This window comes from Scylla paramamosain, chromosome 25 (genome assembly GCF_035594125.1).
Source record: "Scylla paramamosain isolate STU-SP2022 chromosome 25, ASM3559412v1, whole genome shotgun sequence".
NCBI lineage: Eukaryota > Metazoa > Arthropoda > Malacostraca > Decapoda > Portunidae > Scylla > Scylla paramamosain.
In genome coordinates, this window is record NC_087175.1 from 20,490,893 (window position 1) to 20,509,458 (window position 18,566).

The following is an 18,566-nucleotide window of genomic DNA, read 5'->3' on the forward strand; positions in this document are numbered from 1 at the left end:
TTCGCCGAAGAGCAACTCAAGCTGAGTGTCTGACAAAAAAGATTTTGGCCTTTAAGAACAGTGCTGAAGAATTAATAAGACTTTACAAAATAGGGAGCGTCTAGGGATGAAATTCTTCAGGGAACCCAACCAATAACTTCCGTGGCCTTTGAAAACAATACAGAAGAGGGAATAAAGTTTCACCAAATAGGGAGCCAAGCTGGGAGTGTCAGGGGTAAGTGAACAACACCATTCATCAGCTGGGCGGCGCCGCGGGGTTGTCAACACACTCTCTTGACTTATTGTCCCCCCACGCCTTCCTTTGTCCTCTTCCTCCACCGCGCCAAGCCACCATTCAGGGACATACTTTCATTGTGCTCTTTTGTCCGGGAACTGTGAACTGACTAATGTTTATATAGTTTTCTGAATGTTTCGTCCGGACCGCCGCTACCATCAGCGACACAGCGAAAGAGGTCGTGGTGTGTTGTGGGTGATGTAGTATGGATGTGACCTACCTTCCGTCCTTTACCGTATAAAAGCGGTTGCACGAAGGTGAAAAAAAAAAGATAATAAGTAAAAATAAAATAGATAAAAGATAATAAAAAAACTCCTCCCGAAAAAAAAAGTTTGATAAAAAAGGTATCCAATCAAAGTGGCTGTTCAGTCCCGGGGATGTCTTGATATTCCTTTCTTGGTGAATTTCAAGCCATAGGAAGGTAGAATGAAGGTAATGAGGCAGGGACTTTCAAACTTAACTACCTTAAAGGGCTAAATTATGATCCCGTAGAGAATAATGATGAGAGGTGAGCTGGAAGACATAGGGAGGTAGACAGAACATAATTAGACAGAGCTTGAACCTTTACAGCTGAAAAGGACGAAAAATTGAAGCTGGACAGAAAAATGAAGGAAGGTAAAAAGACAATCAGGTAGAGAAACGCATACCTTGCTGGTGAGAAGGATGGAGGTGTACGGATGGCATTAATAAAGTGATAAGTCAGGGAAAGACGGAATCAGACAAAGTTCCGGAGTTTATAATTGAAAAGCATGAAAGAGTGAGGATACTGATTAACTCCTGCATTAGTAAGATGGATGGAATAATGAATGAAAGAGTAATTATTAGTCATCCATGAAACAGTTATGGAAGAAAACTCATCTTCTTTAACGACCCTCTGCACTTTTAAGCATGTAAGAGTGAGGATAACGATGAACTCTTGCATTAGTAAGGTGGATGGAATAATGAATGAAAGAGTAATCAAAAATTTATTAATGTGTTTCCTTCCCCGACTTGTTTTCTTCTAAATCTTGTAATTTTCTTCTCTTCTTTGACTTTTGTAATTTTGGTTGGCCTCTTCTTCTTTGTTGTGATTTTGTTTGTTTTCTTCCTTTTTTTTATTTTAGCTGTTCCCTTGCAATATTTTCGTAATTTTAGTTGTGATTTTAGTCGTTATTTTCCTCGTTCCTTGTCTTTTTATTGTTTTATTTATTCCCTTCCTCGTCTTTTGTAATTCGAGTTGTTCCATTCCTTCAATTGTAATTTTAGTTGTCCTCTTCTCCGACTTAGTAATTTTAGTTGTTCCCTTCCTCGTCTTTTGTAATATTAATTGTTCTCTTCTATAGCTCGTAATTTTAGTCGCTTTCTTCCTCCTCTTGTAATCTTAGTTGTTTCCTTCCTATTCTTTTATAATTTCGCTCGTTCCCTTCTTCGATTTTTGTAGTAAACTTACTTGTTTTCTTCGGTTTTTCCAGTTTTTATCCCCGTTCTCAACTTTTTAAATTCTTATTCCCTTCCTAAAGTTTAGCAGCCTTTCTGTCACTGCACCGGTAACACATTGGGATTCGTGTTACGCCTCAGTTTCGTTGCACTTGATCACAATTAGCGGTAAGGAGAACCTGCACCGTGTAGGCACGCGACCCTACACTTGCCAGTGGTCGATATGCCTGAGTGAGGGACGGGATGGGTGTTCGCGGTCACTGGGTCAGCAGGGTGCAGCTCCTGCCGGTCAGTGTGATTAACACATTTAGGCAGTAGCCGAGCCTTGTTAGACTGGAGTAAGTGCAGATATAATTGCCATGGATGGGTGACTAAAAGGTGATACCAAACTATTTTTTTTTTTTTTTGTTAGTGAGGGCAGCCAAGGAAAAAAAAAATATACCTTAACACCACAAAAAATAAGAAGATCCGTGAGAAATGCCTGATAACAACAATAAATTATAGTAAAACAGCTTTATGTATTTGTGAGACTGCCCATGGACAAAAAAAAAGGAAAAGAAAAGTAAAGAAAAGAAATCCGTTACCAAAAAATAACCGGAGGAGAAGACCCGACAAAATGTCAGATTAATTCCCTCACTGCTATGGTCGTCTTTTGGCAACGCTCAGAGCAGTGTAGTTAGCATGGACACACGAATAGAGGAAAAGAGGAAATTGGAGGTTATTTTTGTATTTTCCAGGCTACGGAACTAAATAACATTCTTTAGTGTAAAAATTAGCGTCTGGAAAGTGGTGAGGGAGTATGGAAACAAAAGCCTGTCAATGAAAAGAGTAGCCTATTAAGATGATTCCCAGACCTTATCGGATCACGAACTGTTAGTCAGAAAAGAGTAAGTGCATATATGATTGTCTCGGATGGATGATTAAAAGATGATAGCAAGGAGACATTTTTGTATGAGAATATTAGAAAACATAAGAACATAACAAGATAAAGGAATCTGCAAGGAGCCATCTGGCCAACGCGTGTGAATCATATACCTATTTCCGCCAATCATCCTCGTCCATAAATTTGTTTAATCATCTTTTCAAGTTCCTTAACGATACTCAGCACTAACAACCTGATTACTGAGTCTGTTCCATTCATCTGGCACTTTGAGAACCATCTCTTCAAATACAGTGGAAGATGATTGGAATAGACTCGGAGTGGCCAAGGAATCAAAATTATGCCACTCCTCAAAAAAAATGAATAAATAAATAAATAAAATAAGTAAAATAAAATAGATAAATAAAAATAAATAAATAAATGAAAAAAAATAGAAATAAAAAAAATAAATTCGAGTAAAAGTTCTAATTAAAAAGACATTCTAAGCTTAATAAGTTACTGTATTGACGTTAAGAAATGAAATGAAACGTTCCCTATTACTGAAACTATTAAGGGCAAGAAAACAAGTGTAATAATGAACACCAATAGCTTTCCATGGTAAAAAAAAATAAAAGAAAAGAAAAATAGTACAGCGTAATTCTCTGTAGTGCAATTAAATGTTCTAGGAAAAGCTTAAAGGTCTCTGCCTACTTTATTATTCTTTGTAATCTTGTACGTTCTTTTGTAGCGCAGTGTGAGTATTCTAAGGAGTAATTCATATACTTTTTCCATTTGGTTGTGCGATGTATGATTATTTATGTGATGTAGGTGCGTGTCTGTGTGTTTGTTGTATGTGTTTGCTGAATGATATATTGGTGTGTGTGCCTGTGAAATATATTGCTATACCAATGTGCTCGTGCCATTACATTTATATTTATCGAGTCCTTGCTTCTTTGTGTGTGTGTATGTGTGTGTGTGTGTGTGTGTGTGTGTGTGTGTGTGTGTGTGTGTGTGTGTGTGTGTGTGTGTGTGTGTGTAGTATACAGCTATACTCGTGTGGTCCTGTATTTACATTTACATTTATCCAGTTCTTGCATCGTGTGTGTGTGTGTGTGTGTGTGTGTGTGTGTGTGTGTGTGTGTGTGTGTGTGTCCCTGTCTCTGCCTAGAGGTTAACCAACTCTATGTTCTTGCTGCAGGTGTGTGATCGGCGCAGCCATGTGTATGTCAGGGTTTGCTGTCCCTGTGAGTGTCAGGCAGCAAGTGTGTGGCGCACGACAGGTGTTCCTACCGTGTTACAAGTACCACTCAACGTCTTTCATGTTCTGAGTTCCTGTCGTGGCCAAGCAACGCAGCTTCCCTCTCAGCACAAGGTAGGCAGCCATTCAGATCAGCATACAGTTTCACACAAACAAGCGATACAGGGAAAAATGAGTGTAGACAGGCTCCTATTCAAGCAACACTCAAGGTAGGCACAAAATAGGCAGGCATTTGGGGCAGTGTACAGCTTCGCACAAACCACCAATTTAGGGAAAAATCGAGTATAGATATGGAAGAAAATATTTGGTATGTATGTATACAGTAAAAGCCAAAGCTTGTATGTCTGTTTCCCTCTAACACTTAAAAATGGACAGGTAGGTGTGTGTGTGTGTGTGTGTGTGTGTGTGTGTGTGTGTGTGTGTGTGTAACTCTCTTTGTGGTCCAATGATTGACATGGGCTATTTGAAGTTCGTAAATTCTGATATTGTAAAGTATTTTGGAATTTGTGTAAATAAAGCAAAATAATATCTATCGTTCTCCCTCCAGCACACTCAAAACTGGACAAAACTTTCCTTTTATTATTCGTCTGAAGTCTGTGGTCCTACGAATGACATGCGCATTTGAAGTTCGTAAATTTAGATTGTGGAAAGTATTGTGGTATGCACATAAAGAAAGCAAAATAAATGTATGGTTCTGTTCCCCTCCAGCCCACGCAAAACTAGACATAACTTTCTGGCTTTTCCCTTAAGTCTCTGGGTGATCCAAGGAGTGTTATCTTTTATTTCAAGTCCATAATTCAAGTTTTAAAACGTATTTTGATTTTTTTTTTATGTAAGAGGTACACTGGTCAAGGGCAACAAAAATCCCCCCCCAAAAAAAAAGAAGCCCACTGAGATGCCAGTCTCATAAAAAGGTCCAAAGCGGTAGTCAAAAATTGAAGGATAAGTGTCTTGAAACCTCCCTCTTGGAGGAATTCAAGTCATAGGAAGAAATACAGAAGCAGGCAGGGAATTCCAGAGTTTACTTCACGTATAAGTAAAGTAAAAGAAAATGTCTGTCTACCTCCAGCGCTCTCAAAACTGGACAGAATTTCTTGGCTTTCTGTTTTAACTCACTTTGTGTCCAAGTGAGTGACATGGTTATTTCAAGAAAAAAATAAATCCGATTCTATAAAGTATTTTGTTATTTGGGTATAACAAAAGCATATCTCTCTCTCTCCAGCACACTCAAAACCCGAGAGAATTTTATGGCTTTTCTTGTGAACCCTTTTTGTGGTCCGAGGAGTGTCACGGGCTATTTCAAGTCCAAGATAACAATTCTTTACAGTATTTTAGTATCTATGTAAGCAACGCAAAAGAGTATGGGTCTTTCTCTCCAGCATTCAAACTGAATAGAACTTCATAGATTTTGTGTGAAATTCTTTGTGGTCCAGGGAGTGTCGTAACCTATCGCATGTTTTGAAATCCTGATTCTATAAAGTATTTTGGTATCTATACAAGTAAAAGAAGGGAGTGTCTGCCTCTCTCCAGCATCCTGAAAACTTGATAGAACTTTTTTTTTTTTTTTGCTTTCCTGTGAACCCTCTTTGTGGTGCAAAAAGTGTTGTGGACAATTGTATTCTGGTGTCTATATAAGTAAAAAAAAAATGTCTGCCTCCCTTCAGTACATTCAAATTTATACATAACTTTATGGCTTTCGTGTGAACCCTCTGTGGTCGAAGAAGTGTTGTGAACAATTGCGTGTTTTAAAATTCCGATTCTATCAAGTCATCAGTAAAATATTGCAATTCTTTATGCAGAGAGAGGGAGAACAGGAGCCTCCACGTGCCTCGCCCCTTAACAGGCACTAAATTATGAAATGTTAGCGACGTAGCGGATCTGAAATAAACCCACTTTTCTTTTGCTATATTGGTCGTACGTTCGTATTACTTGTGTTGGTATTAATATTCCTGACTCTTAAATCACTGGTTATGGAAACGTGGTATTAAACGCCGCTTGTTTATTGCTGTGGTCGCCGTGTGTTCACGCTTATACTAGAAAAGAAAGAATGAAAAACAAAACAAAACATGTATTTAATTGAATTTACAGGAAAGAAGTTAATAGAAAGTAATTTATTTATTTTATTTATTTATTTTTTGTCGGTTGTAAAAGTTTTGAGATAACGTAGTGTGATTGGATTCAGAGGAAAGAAATGAATAGTTTAATTTTGTCCTTCCTTGGTATAGCAATGTGCAAGAAAGTGTAGTACATCAACAGGTGTTGCAAAAGTTACAAGAGGCGTTAGTACAAAAATAGGTGTTGAAAAGGTTGTAAGATACAGTATTACAAAAGCATGTGTTGAAATGATATAAGATACTGTTTGCAGCTAAAAACACGTGTTGAAAAGTCGTAAAATACTGTAGTACAAAAAAATAAGCTTTGAAAAGGAAAAAAAAAAATATTCATAATGGGAACATTGTTTAGTATTGAAAGGGATGAGGACTGAGCGGGATTCGAATATTTATTTGTTTCTGTTTTTTTTATTTGTTTATTTTTTTTACCAGTGATCCATTCACAGATGTATATTTTTACTATTGATAGATTTTTCCTGTTTTGTCGCTATAGTATTTTTTTTTTTTTTTACGTGAATCACTCGACTATTTTTCTGCCATGAACTGCATATTTTATTTTATTTTATTCTTTTTTTGCATTTGTCTCTACTTTTATTATTCGCTTTACTGCCTGTATCATTACTTTCATTAGCTGTTACCTGCATAATTATATTTCTTTGTTGCATTACAGTTCTCTAATTCTTTTGTCGCCAGCAGCCATCATTATTCTTTTATTCCTGGTACTTACACGTTTTACAGTCTTCCTTGTCGGTTCAACTATTTATTCAATTACCTTTGTTATGCGCACCATTATGCCTCAGTTTCCTTGGTCTTCCTCCCTGTACGAACGAGTGTCATAATTTTCTTTCACTCGTTACATCCATCAGTGTAATTCCTTCTCATTTTACTATTGATCGTATTGAAACCTTTATTATGGGCAGACGGTATTTCACTTTTCCTTGCCTTTGTTTTGTTGGGTCAAGCAAGACACTGGATTATAGGGTTCCAAGCGTCTAATGTTAAAGAGTGTCTCATTTTTTATATTTATGTTCAGATGTCTTGTATTATGTCAGATGATGTTATGCTAATGCTGCTGGATTAGGTTACGTTTTTAGTTATTAAAGTCAGATTCATTTAATCTCTTTGGTCATGTGTTAGGTTAGATTAAGGTTGGTTAGGTTAAATTAGGTCATGTCAGGTGATGTGATGTTAGATTATTTTAGACTTGGTTAAGTTAAGTTAGGTTAGGTTAAGTTAAGGTTAGGTTAGGTTAAGTTTGGTTAAGTTAGGTCAGGTAACGTTAGGTTAGATAATGCTAGACTAGGTTATGATTTTAGTTGTCAAAACCACGTTCATTTCATCACCTTAGTCACCTGCTAAGTTAGGTTAGGTAAAGTTAGGTTAGGTGGTCTTATGTTCAATAAATGATATTACACTAGAATATGCTTTTTGGTTATGAGAGCCACGTTCAGTTCATCGCCTTGGTCATGCGTTATACTTAAATGTTGGTTATTCGTTGTCTCACCTTATGCCATTTCGGTGCAAGAAGTGACGTAAGGAATGACATTTTTTCCAAATTTCAATGTTTTTTTTTTTTTTTTTTTTTTTTTTTTGCGAATGATTGACATTTAATTTCTTTTTCATAATTTTCCATCTCTATTCCACGATTGTGTGTGAACGAAATACTGAATTAACGATTACTTTATTTTATTTTGGCAGTTATTTCTCTCCAGTTTTGATCTCGACACCGCGACTCCCTTCTGACAAAATGACGAATTGCTGACATCATGCTCGTACATTTGTATTTAGTATGATCTTTAATTTGACCTGTATAAAAAAAAACAAACATATATTTTACATTTATTTTCCGTTTTGATCTCTATACAACATGTTATTTTTATTTTTATTTTTTTTTATGACAGTGAATTATTGACCCGATCTTTTTCAACATTTTTTTTTGCCCTCTCCGTTAAAACGTCTACATTACGACTCTCGACATGCGAACTACTGCATTACTGACGATGAATACATTTTTTTTTTTAGGATTTTTAGGTCATGATTTCCTTCGTACGGAATAGCGAATTTATTGCGTGATATATATTTTTTTTTTTTCAGTAAATCTATTACACTCAAACTACTTTACTACTGACAGCATTTTTTTCTTTTTTTTTCTCAGTTTTAGGTCACGACTCTCTCTGTACGAAATAGCAGTTTTATGACAGGATATTTCAGGCAGTTTATCTAGCGCATTTTAACCTCATTGATCCATTCATAACACCACACTTTCTTTAAAAACGAAGTAGCGTAATATTCTCCTCGATAAGTGCAGCTGCATCAGATATTTTCCATTACATTATTTTTGGTAAAGTGTATTATTGTTCCTTTCTTTTGTCGTAATTCTGCATCTTTCCTACGACTTTTGGGCAAAATACTGAATTAATACATGTTTTTGATTTAGTTTCTATTTATTTATTTATTTATTTGTTTTATTATTCCAGCAGTTATTTCTCTCCAATGTGAACCCTACAGCTCAACTCCCCTCGAGTGAATTGTGATATTCAAACCAAGCGGAACTCTTCATTTTTTTTTGTCCTCAATTAATAAGTGTTTTTAATTCACTTATTTATTATCATTATTATTATTTTTTTTTATTCTAGCAGTTATTTCTTTCCAGTGTGATCTTTACTGCTCGACTCCCCTCAAGTGAACTGTGATATTCAAATCAAGCAGAATTATTCTTTTTACCCTCTTGAATGCTATTATTCATAACTATCCTGTGGTATGAAATGATTTGGCTTTCTGCGTTCTATTGTTATTAAATTAAGTAAACTGCAGTATTTAAACCATGGTGAATTCTTTCATTTTCGCTTGCATGCTGTTATACATAATTATACGTTGGTATGAAACGATTTAACTCTCTTTGTATTATTCTTACCAAATTAGGCATACTGTAATATTCAAAGCAAGCCAAATTCTCTATTTTTCACTTGGATGTCTCTTTGTTGTTGCTTCATTTGAGTATAAAGACGATTTTACTGAGCATCATGCATTTTCACTTCCATTGTCTTGGTAAAATAAATTATGATTCGTATTAAAACGATCCATCTGTGATACTCATACCAAACAGAATTCACATTTTTTATTCGGTTGTATGCTAATACGTACATAATTTCTCTGTGGTATGAAACGGTTCAGCTTTCTGTGTATTATTCTTATTAAATTGCTGGTCAAACTAAACCGAATTAATATATATATTTTTTCGCTTGTTTGTTGTTATACATGGTAAATTAGGTGTACATGCATGTCGCTGTATATGTTAAATGACACTTAATAAACTGGTACACGTGTATGTTTTTATGGCTACGAAATTATACAAATTAAGTTAAGTATGCTGTCATTTCGAAGGCAAGCCGAATTTTTATTTTATTTATTTTTTTTTTTGCTGCTTCAGTTGAGTATATGATGACTTTACTGAGCATCATACATCTTCATTTCCGTTACTTTGCTTGAGAAATGCATTATTCGTATTAAATTGAGCAAACTGTAATATTCAAAGCAAGCCGAATTTATTTTTTTCTCTTGCATGCTGATCTACATAATTATTGTATGTTATGAAATTATTTAACCCTCCGCCACGTGTCATTGCCTACCGGGGTGAAATGGTGCAATATTCATATTAAATCGACCAAATTGTGACATTCAAACGTAGTCGAATTCTTAATTTTTCTCTTGTACGTCTTTTTTTTTTTTTTTTGTCATTTGAGTATATTACGATTTTACTGAGCATCATACATTTTTTCATTCCGTTATTTTGGTTGGGTAACGTGTTATTCGTATTAAATTAGGTGTACTATGATACTCAAACTAAGCCGAATTCCTCACTTTTCTCCTGCCATAATTTTCTCTCTTGTACTCCCTTATTCATTCTGAATAAGTCATTCTGAAATGACTGGCTTTCTACGTGTTATTCGTATTAAATCAAGCACATTGTAATATTCTAACTAAACTGAATTCATATATATATATATATATATATATATATATATATATATATATATATATATATATATATATATATATATATATATATATATATATATATATATAGTTTATTTTTATTTTTATTTATTTATTATTTTTCTTCATAATATCTTTTGGTTATAAATGATTTAGCTTCCCGCCACGTGTAGCGTGATTGCGTCATTGCCAGGCGGAGCAAAGTAAACCATTATTCGTATTAAATCAAGCAATCAAACAAACTGTAATATTTAAATTTGCTGAATTAATTTTTTTCTCATAATTTTTCTGTGGCATAGAATGATTCAGCTCCCGCCACGTGCAACAGTGATTGCTTCATTGCCTGGCGGGACTGGCTCACCTGTGCAGCGTGAATCACCCGCCGCCCTCGTGATGGGCGTGCTGATAAGGCGAGGGAGGGACGCCCCTGCTGGACTGATTGCTTTGTCATTGCCTCCTTCCCCTTACTTGTTAATTAATTGCGCTTCTATCTCACTGCGGGTCAAATGACTTAGTTTGTTATAATTTTCATCTCATTTCTTGCTAATTAATTGCATTCATATCTCATTGAGGGTTGGATTAGTTATTTGATATAATTTTCATCTCATTACGCGTTTAATTAAGTGTATTTCTCTTCCATTGGTTCTTAATTAAGTGTATTGCTCTCTCATTGCGGGCTGAATTCTTTTTATTATAATTTTCATTTCCTTATTTGTTCATGCAATTGAATTTCTTGTCCATTAAGTGCCTGGATGTCATTTACACCCAATGCTTATCAATTAATTGTGTATCTATCTCATTGCTGGCTAAATGAGATATCTATTTATAATTTTCACTTCCTTACTTATTATCATTGTTATTATTATTATTATTATTATTATTATTATTATTATTATTATTATTATTATTATTATTATTATTATTATTATTATCATTATTATTATTATTATCATTATTATTATTATTATTATTATTTATTTATTTATTTATTTATTTATTTATTTTTTTATGTAGAAGGGACACCAGCCAAGGGCACCAAAAAATTTCCATTGCATTTCTTTCCTAATACTCGATTACATTATCGTTTACACCCATTGCATCTTAATTTATTGCATTTTTAGTATAACCCTTCTCTCATGTCTCTAGTTAATTGTAAGGGTTCCAATTATTGTATTATGATTTCCTGCATCGCATTATTTGTTTCGTTCAATATATTCCTATCAGTTCCAGCTCATTGATTGTTTGATTGGTTTATCATAATTATATATCGTTTATATTCTATTGCTTGTTAATTAATTGCATTGGTGTCATTTGCGTTTCATTACGTGTTTAATTAATTGTATTGTTATGTTTTGCATCCCATTAGTGTGATCATTGCGTCATTATCATTTGCATCCATTCAGTTCATTTTAACTTTGCTATTGTTGATCGTATCATTAAAGCAGCGCTGTATTCGCAAACAGTCCTGCGTCTTATCCCAACTGCCTGTCAGTAGGTTCTAGTGAAAGTTATTGGTGTTTTCAAGAACGTTTTCGTGATTCCAGTGATTGTTAAACTGACTGTATGGGAGCTTATTTGGAATTTTCGAGAATGTTTTCATGATTTTTGTGATAACAGGATCTAGTGGAAGTTACTGCAGCTTTCAAGAGTGTTTTTATGATTATAATGATATTTCCAGAGGACTTAGTGAATATTACTGTGATTTTCAAGGATACATTCATTATTCTGGTGATAATGTAAAAGATAAGGTAGAAATTATTGGGCTTTCAAGAGCATTTTCATGATTTTGCGTAATAATGTAGGCTGTAATGGAAGCTACGTGGGTTTGCAAGAGTGCTTTCAGGATTCTCGTTATATTGGATGCTAATGGAATTTTCAATGATTTTTTAAATTTCTAGTGATGGTTTTAAAGGCTCTAGTGTAATTCATTGATATTTTAAGAGTATTTTGATGTTTGCTGAATCTAGTAATAGTTTAATGGGCTGCAGTGGTAAGAGGATGTACTGGAGTTGCAGGGAATGTTTTCATAATTATAGTGTTATTTTCAAGAATATTTTGCAATTCTGCACCACCAGTGGCAAAAAATACCCGGGAAAAATTGACTAATCATCTCTGTGGATTTGAAAACCTTCCTTGCGAAAGAAAAAAGCATTTCAACACATGTGCTTCAGTTTGGTAGATATTTTCTCCCGTCTAAGTCTCCGGCACATGTGGGCTGATCTGTTTTGGAGGGATGGTTGGCCTGGCTCTTCCCGTGGTGGCGCAAGCTGGAGTTTTTTTTTTTTTTCTTGTTCTTCTTCTTCTATTTATTTATCAATTTATTTATTTATTTGCTTTTCTATTTCTTAGTAACACCGTGTACAGACTCGTATCACCACTAACACTCTCACGACTCGCACAATCCAGGGTCGGTGGCGGGAGGATGTATGAGATCTTGGGTGGCAGCAAGTAGAATCTCTCCAGCCCCTCGACTATGGCTGAAGAAATGAGGCTTATGGAATTTTACTTCTTTCGATGTTTCCGTGACGCCATGTACGAGCCCCCTCCAGTTTTTAATCACCCTTGCATCTTCCTCTGTAACTTCTATCCTTTGCAGTTCTACAACATCTTACTTTCTGCCTTCTCCTCAATCTTCTTCCCTCTGCTGGTTTTCTCCAGATTCTTTTAATCGGTTTATGGATTTTACTGAGCACGAATTAAAAATTTAAAGGGACCATCATGGTGTATAGGTAACGTCTTTGAGTCCTCAGGTGCATGGGTTCGAGTTCTAGCCAGAGTTCGTGGTTAGGAAGGGCATCCACTCAGGGTTACTGTTCCCAAATGGCAATACCAAAGACTTTCATCAGGAGGCACCGTCCTGACTCTAATTCATGAAAGGTACCCGGATTTGAATAAAATAAATAAATAAATAATTAAAATGTAAATGAAAGAAATAAAATAGATAAATAAATACATAAATAAGAATATTAAATAAAATAAATAAATGAATAAATAAATAAATAAATAAATAAACTAATGAAAAATAATATCAAATAAGTAGTAAAATAAATAAATAAAAAATCAAATAAGAGCAATAAACAATGAAAGACGCACTGGTCCATCAATCGCTCCCTTTACTGTCTGTTAAACTTTTCAAACTCCCACGATAAACTTGCACCACAACAATGTAGCTTGCGGAGAGACCACACCATCTCTCAGTGAAGAAGGGAAAAAAGAAAAAAAAAAGAGAAAAAAGTAAAAAAATAACAAATAAATAAAACCTTTTGCTATCAGTGCCACATTTCAAAACCCCTCGTGCACTTACACCACAAAATTAGCTTACGGACAGACCACACCATCTTACAGGAAACCCGTGAGTGCTTGCTATTCCTCACATAACTTCCCGCCACCGCCATCCGTTCTCGGCGTCCTCTACGTAGAAAGCCCCGCCAAATCTACCGACATGAGTTATTGTAAAAGCAATACGCCTAATACTCATGACTTATTCAGTGGATTATTCTTTCCCTGCTCTCCTTTGTACATAAATCACGATAACGTCTGGTGGGTAATGTTCACGTTCTCTTCAGTATCGGTGGATAAGATAAAGGTTTCGCTATCAATATTTATGTCTGGTTTATGACACTGTTGTTTCCCTTAAGTCTTCCACTCCTAGGCTATTTCTCTCTTGTCAGAAGTACGCTTTATCATTCGTATTTGTTTTTTGTACTGGTGGCCTAAAAAGATGAGATTAAGCTTCTTTTCTGGTCAGTATCAATATTCACGTCTGGTTTATGATACGTACTTTAACTGCTTGACTATTTTTCCCCTAGTCAGAAGTAGGGTTTATTTATTATTTATTTTTTTCATTGGCGTCTTTAATATTTGGGGTTGCCTTGAAAAAAAAAAAAAAAGAAAAAGAGATTAAGCTTCTTTTCTGGTGAGTACGTCTGGTTTATGATACATACTTTAACTGCTACACTATTTTTTTCCTCTAGTCAGAAGTAGGGTTTATTTATTTATTTATTATTTTTTTATTGGTCTTTAATATTTGTGTTGCCTTAAAAAAAAAAAAAAACTAGATTAATCTATTCTGGTCAGTACCAATATTCACGTCTGGTTTATGGCTCCATGTACTTTCTCTTAAGCCTTTCATTGCCAGACTTCCTCTCGTCAGAAGTACGGTTTATTCATTTATTTATTTATCTATTTCTGTATTGGTGTCTTTCATATTTGTGTTGCCTAGAAAAAACGAAATAAATTTATTCTAGGCAGTACCAATATTCACGTCTAATATTTTTTAACTATATATTTTGTCTCAAGCCTTTCACTCCTGGATCACTTTTTTCTCTGGTCATAGATACGTTTTATCCATTTATTTTTTCTGTATTAGTATGTTTAATATTTGTGTTGCTTAGAAAAGATGAAATTAAGCTTCTGTTCTCTACCACGAAAACGTCTGTCGAGTAATATTCACATTCTCTGCAGGTTCAGCGGTGAATAGATGCACAGTATTTCAGCACCAATATTCACGTCTAATTTATGACATTAAGTGCTTTCCCCTTAACTCTTCCACTGCTGGACATGTCTATCTATATTCAGGAGCATTTTTTTATTTATTTTTTTTTTTATTTTTTTTTATTGGTGTGTTTAATATTTGTGTTCCCTAGAAAAGACGGCATTAATCTCTTCATCTTGTGGGTAAGATTCGCGTTTAAGTACCAATATTCGCTTCGTTTCCTACAGTGTGTAATTTTCCTTAAACCATTTACTATAATCCTTTTTTTTCAATAATCAGAAGCATTTTTTTTATCCATCTAATTTTGCATTTTTCTCTTTAATATTTGTGTTGCCTAGAAAAGACGGAATTAATTTTCTAATCTGGTGGGTAAATTTCATATACGTTTAGTTTACGACTGTACGTTCTTTCTTTCACTTTTTTCATTGGTAGACAAGTTTTCCTATAATTAGAAGCAGGTTTTATCCATTTTCTTATTTTCCTGTTTTCTGTTCGTTTCTTTAATATTTGTGTAGCTTAAAAAGACGAAATTAACCTTCCATACTCTTATTTTTCCTTGATGTCCATGCAAACCTTCCTTTGACAGTGCTCTGAATATTAACGAGACATGGCTATAACAGCAAAAGGGTTAAACTAAATGACTTGTAACTATTTTCAACATCGGTTATCAAGTATTCTGCGTTGGATGGGTTCGTTTTTTTTTTTTTTTTTTAAGTTCGGTTTAATTGCTGTGAAAACGCTGATTTTTCATCCCTTCACTCTTGTATGGTGATTCTTATTGATTTTTGCTCGGTACAGGGAAAAATTAGTTTGTGGTTCAAAGTAGTTTTTTTTTGGTGGGAAAGAAAGCTCCTTTTTTTTTTATGTATATATAGCCCTTAGACTGTATATGCCTTATGACATTGTTGTTGCGGTGCTATGACTCAATGTGTAAATTTTCGTGGTGCACATTGTAAACCTCTGGACTCGAATAGCCGCCATAACGATATTACGAAGGAGAAATACAACAGCGACTAAATGATTTGATCTACCCCATCACTCCTTTAGCTATCAGTGTTGTATCATAATTTTACCCCAAACCTGCAGTACAACATTTCATTAAGCTGGAGGCGAGGCTTTAGTAGTCAAAGTATTACTGTTCCTACTAAGTCCACTAAGTTCTTCCCAGTACGCTCGTAACTCCTTCAGGCGTCCTCGTGCAGCACCTTCAGCGCCAATAACTTCTTCGTTCCCCTCCAGCATTTGTTTTCCCAGTTGACGGTGTTTCCTAAGTTAGTGAGTCTCGCTTCTTCAACCAACCCCTCCTGGGAGCTCACCTTGTTTCTCAGTGTTACGTGTTAAATGTTGATGATGCAGTGTTCCTCTCGCTGCCTCTGGGTACGGACGGACACACAGACAGGCTGACAGACGCGTCCATGCCTCGGTGGATCCACTGGCGGCAACGGAGCGACAGAACACAGCGCGGGAATAACATTATGAACGGAGGAATCCAGCGGGGAGAGAAGTGCGGCGGAATAAACTGAAGGGTTCGAGGTTAGGAAAAGGTGGATTGTGTGCGGCGTGTCATGACGGGAGAAGGAATGAGGGAAGGGACGTGTGTTGGCGGTGACCGGCGGAGGTTATAGGGGAGAGCAAAGGTGAAGGAGTGTTTGTCTGCTTTTTTAGTGACTGTCGAAGAGGAATTAAGAGAAGGAAGAGAAAACTGCCCACAAAAAGACGAATAAATAGGAAAAAAAAATGGTACTTGTCAGATTAAAGAAGGAAATACATAAGAAATAGGAACTGACGGTGAATAGTGAAATATCCTAAGATGGAAATTTCAGAGGTAGAAAAATACATGAAAAAAAAAACTTCAGAGATAGGAAAATATAGGTGGTAGGAAAATGGAGGATGACGACTAAAGTGTTAGGAAAATAAGTCAAAATATGTTCCAGTAATTGACGAATTTTACTTAGTCGGATGAACTGACTGCGAAATATAAGACAGGTTGATTTACGAAGTCAGTGAAACATTAATTGAAAGAATGAATCAAAATATACTCCAGTCAAACAGTCAAAGAATATACAGTCTGTCAATAAGGTGACTATTATAGGAAAAAGTAGAGTCTCGTAAGGGAGTCATAGGTGGCAGAGCATAGGTATGGCTGCGGGGCACGACGGGAGACGGAATGGGGAGGGAGTGTGGTTACTCACTGACTGCTCGGTGATGCCAGCCAGGCGGCAGTGCAGGTGTGCGGTGGAGCCCAGCTGGACGGACACGTTGAGGGTCAGCTGGTCATGCAGGAAGTGTGGCTGCTCCTCGGCGCCGCTGCCCTCCTCGCCCTCCCTCTCCTCCAGGCATACTGCGGAGGGAGAAAAAAATATTACAGCATTGAGGTGGAAACACAGACTCTATTGTAAAATTGAGGTGGGAAGACAAACAAATATTCATGTAACACCGCAGCTGGAAGACAAGAAAATCATGTAAAACCGCGGCGGAAAACAAGAGACTCGTGTAACATCTCGACCACTGTGGCGGGAAGAAAAAAGCTACTTCAGAACATGTCGGCAAGGAAGACTCAACAGTAAACTCTTGTAGAACACAAGATAAGGAACAAACACTCACGATGAACACGAGGTGAGGACCAAAGACGCACTGAGAACACAAGATAAACAAACACTCCTGTAGAAGACATGAGGAGCAAACGCCCATGTTCCTTTTAGTGTTTTGTCTTCCTCTTTATTTCTTCCAGTAATTTATAATCGTAAAATAAATAAATAAATAGACTAATATAAAAAGGCGGTAAAGATGTTAGCATTAGAACACCAAGGGGAGATATACAATGCTGCGTGTCGGTGTGTTTGTGTGTCCCCCGCTAAGTCACCACTGCTGGCGTATTTACATTCCTTTGTCCGCGCTGCAAAACTGTGAGGAAGGATTACAGTCCAGAAAAGTGTCTCATCTCGTAACTCCTCTCCTTCCCTCGTCACTCCATTACCGGGAAAGTGAAGGAGAAACAGGAGGGAGGGAATCATGGGAATTGTGAATATGCTGATTAAACACAACAAGCACAACACAGGAAACACAAACACACAACCCAACACAACAAATGAAACACAAACACAACACAACACCCAACCCAGCACAGCCAAACCCAACCCAGCACAGCCCAACTCATCTCAACTCAACTCAACTCAACTCAACTCAACTCAACTCAACTCAACTCAACTCAACTCAACTCAACTCAACTCAACTCAACTCAACTCAACTCAACTCAACTCAACTCAACTCAACTCAACGAACACTGTTGCTAAGGACGAGACGAAAGCATGGGACTAGACACCAGGAACACAATGATGTGTAACAAAGATATCTGCTTATCTAATTATTAACAGCAGTAAAACGTGTGTGGTAGAGTAGAATTTAATTAAAGCCAGGCTCTCTCTCCCTGTCTGCCTCACCCCGCGGCAACATGGCCAAGGGAAACTGAATTAAAGTGACAGGAAATTTTTCGTGGGGTGCCACAACTAATGTCACTTGGCGTCGAAGTACGAAGTTCCATGAAAATACTTGTAATGTGAAAATGAAAAGTAAATGTAACAAAAATAAGATGTGGTTAAAATTTGAAAGAATAGAAAAGTAAATGAAAAATACAAATTAAATGGGATTTGAATTAGTAATTGCAAGTGAGGAGTACTGACTCGATGGAAAACAGAGGACACCGCCGCTTACTTTTATAGGGAAGTGTGTTTGTGGGAGTTTCCTAGTGAATAATTATATTAGAGGTATATACTACTATACTACACCAGTGCTGGGGTTTGCTGTGCTGGGGAAACCTGTTGTTATCATTAGTTTTAATACTGAGGTGTTGCATCACATCTTGAATCTGAAACAATGAAAAAAAAATACGTTGTTGATATGCTACACTTGTCCTTGGGTTTTATTTACTAGGGAAAAAACTTATAATTATTAGTTTTAATACTGAGGAGTTGCATCACATCTCGCACTTGAAACAGAAATAAACGGAGTATTTGGCAGTAAAAAATATATTCTTTCTTAAATAAAAATTGTTATCTAGAAATATTTACCATAACTTGAAATCTTCCGAGTTGTTTTGTCACATCTTGCATCGGAAACAAAATAAAAGCAGACCATTAAGCAGTAAAGAAAAAAAAAAA

The 18,566-nt window shown here is 36.0% G+C and overlaps 1 pseudogene; it reads right to left on the bottom strand.

Annotated features, from left to right (window-relative positions):
- The window catches only part of LOC135113390 (zwei Ig domain protein zig-8-like), a 73,626-nt pseudogene extending 56,526 nt beyond the window's left edge, over window positions 1-17,100 (bottom strand).
- Window positions 17,101-18,566: the final 1,466 nt, after the last annotated feature.